Here is a 3,308-nt window from a genome sequence, read left to right on the forward strand (position 1 = left end):
TCCCGGCATTCACTGCGCATCGGAGGCGTAAATAAACTTTATTTAACTGTAACAAAATAAACAAATAATTGAATTAGGGCCGGGGCGAAGAAGGACATTTTGCCTTGTTTCACTGCACACGACCCCCGAGTGTACATGGAATATCTAAAAACTACTGATCTCACTCAGAGCATGTTTCATTTATTTTGTTTTTCTTTTTAATGAACAACTGACCAATATAATTTTCATTTTGATATTTTGTTTTCATGCTGTCTCAGTTCTCAGCATATTATTATTACCAGTTATTTATATAGCGCACACATATTACGCAGCGCTTTACAGAGAGTATTTAGCCATACATATCAGTCCCTGCCCTGGTGGAGCTTACACTCTATGGGCCTGATTCAGACCCACTCGCGAGCGGCTGTCCGCTCGCAAGTGGGTCGATGTTCTGGACTGAGCATGCGCACGACAGAGGGAGCTCCGTCGTGCGCATGCGCCAGACGCGACGAGCGTAGGAAAGTCCTTCGCTCGTTGTGTCTGATCAAAGGGGGCGTGCTGTCGATGTTGATTGACAGCACGCCCCCTTTGGTAGGCGTGCCGGGGGCGTGCCTCCCTGACGGGGGCGTTCCCACGGGAACGCCTCCCGTCAGAAGCCGGCCCACTGACATCACTAGTGATGTCAGTGGGAGTGATTTTGGCTCTGATAGAGCCAAAATCACTCCGGAGCTTGCGGTTGAAAACCTCAACTGCAGGCTCCGGCTCGCAGTTTCGATGGTCACGACCATCGCGGCCATCAAAATGCTCGCTCGTATAGCCTGTGGGTGGTGACCCACAGCTATACGAGCGTCCAGGAGGACGCTCCATTTTCATGGAGGCCGGCCCTCATTCAGAGCGTGCGCTCTGCTCAGAGCGTACGGCTCTGAATGAGGGCCTATATTCCCTATCACCATACCCTCCAACATTTTAGTGTATGAACCCGGTACATGGGGGCGTGGCCACAGATAAAGGGGCGTGTCCACGGGGCTGGAGGCATCGGCGCTGGCTGGTTTAAAACTTGCAGTATAAGTGTTATACTGCAAGCTCTATATACAGGCGCTAGCGACGGTCAGGGCAAACTTTAGAGGAGGAAGGAGGACTGAGAATAGCCGGCTGTCACTCAGCAGCGCTGCGGGAGTCCTGTGTCCCAGCAGCGCTGCTTAAGAAATCGGGTGATTGTACCAACCCGGTACAAAACGGTACAGCCCCTGTTGCCGGTACAGACCATTAAAAAACGGTACTGTACCGGCTGAAACGGTATAGTTGGAGGGTATGTATCACATGCACACACACATACACAGTAGGGTTAATTTTTTGTGTTAGGAGACAATTAACCTACCAGTATATTTGATACAACAAGTACAAAATACTGGATAAGCATATGTGCTTATCCAGTATTTTGTACTTGTTGTATCATATATTTATAATGAGCATTTCTTCTTCAGGGTCCATAGGCTCCACATGGAGACCTTGGTGTTTAGTCAAAGTCTAAATCCCCTTCACGGAGAAGACCCTGACGTCAGCAGCCAGTGTCCAGCGTCATTCCCTGCCATCCAAGTGGGCATAGAGGGGGAATATAACCATGTACCGAGCCACCGTGCCAGAAGCGTGGCGAGCGCAGCACAGACTTGTTTAAGTGGGGACAAAGTACTTCTGTAGCTGGCTGTCATGGGAAGGAACTGCACTTCCGCCCTCACTCGCGTCACTTCCAGGTCTCTAGCACGAAGGGGAAATACAGCCAACCTTGGGGTTTAGGTTGGATCTGGATCCCGGGCACCACGCAGTTAAAGCTTTGCTCTCAGGATGCACTGGTCCATCCTCCCTATACCCCACCCTCGGGCCTAGAGGCATCTCAGTTTACGTTGGTGCCCCGCCGGAGTTGGGTCATTGAAACCGCATGGGGCTGTTTAGCAGCCCCAAAGCTAATTTTATGTTTATGATTTTTTTTTTTCTCTATCAGAGCACGCAGCAGCAGACTGTCCATAAGACGTCAGCGCTGCTGCTCCGTCACCCCGCCAGCGCCGCGATGCCAGTACAGATCTGGGAATCTCGACGAGACCCCAGGGTCTGTGCTAGCCGGGCCCTGTGGGATATCCTGGACTGCGGCCGGAAGTACAGGGACAGGTAAGAGCGCGTATTAGCAGTCCTAACCTCCAGTCTCAGGGGACAGACAGGTGTAGTTAGGGTGGTTCTTTGACCTCACATATATAGATTCAGATATTTGTGAAGTCTGTCACATACGGTTGTGTGCTGCACAGTGCCATATTGTTGGACCAGTGAGTTGCATACGTTGTGAGTGGGGTCTGACAGCTATTCTTAGCATTAGTCAGGACCAGTGTAGCGCTTCCTGATTTTCCATAATAATATATATATATTGTCACTGTCAGACATGTCTGACAAGGAGGTCGAGCGCATTGCTGCACCCTTTCTGCTCTCCTGCAGGGGTGAGTAAGGAGGATTTAACTCAGTATGGGCTATGTGTGAGGTGCTATCAGTTGCCTGGCCCCTCAAACCCCCCAACAATGGGACAGGATCCCCCTTCGGCGTTTTTTTCTCAGGTCCTGCCTTCTATTGCAGGTCGCCTGGCGGTGCCGGCTGTTTTACTCCATATGGGGTTACCTCAACAAGCCGTCCTTCCCTCTCAGGGTATCCAGCATTGTTTGAAGTCTACTCCTGTTCCACAGTCTGTTACTCCCTACCAAGGATTACCGCAGTATATGCAATCCCCTTCGGTATCCCAACAGTCTGTCATTCCCTTGCAGGGACTAACACAAGCTGTACAGCCACCGTGGGTGGATGTTTTCTCTAGTTCAGTTCAGAGTTTGGCTGCTTCCTCTATAGCCTTTCAGACCATGTTGCGGAATGAAAGGCCTAAGAAGGCATCTAAATGCCCTGTATTGTCATCCCAGTCTACACAACTATCAGACACAAAAGTGTCGTCGGATGATGAGGAAGTGAATGAGGCGTCTTATTCTGATTTCCCTTCACAGGAGGTGGAGCCTAAATCAAGTATTAATGTCCTATCCATACTAGATATAGAGCATACATGCCTACCCTCCCGGTTTTCGCGGGAGGCTCCCAGTTTTTCGGGTAACCCCCCGCACCCCCGGAAGGGTAGGCATTTCTCCCGCATTCTGCCCACTTCCTAGTGAAGTGGGCAGAATGAGGAGAATTCCGGCGGCGATCGCGGGTTTCCGTGTAGGGGGCGGGGCTTAAGACATGATTCTACATGAATCACATTTTTTCGTCCCCACCCCCTATGTAATTTCTAACCAGTTGCGGCAATTTAA

The sequence above is a fragment of the Taudactylus pleione genome, unplaced genomic scaffold (assembly GCF_031769625.1).
Source record: "Taudactylus pleione unplaced genomic scaffold, aTauple2 ptg000105l, whole genome shotgun sequence".
NCBI classification, from domain to species: Eukaryota; Metazoa; Chordata; class Amphibia; order Anura; family Myobatrachidae; genus Taudactylus; species Taudactylus pleione.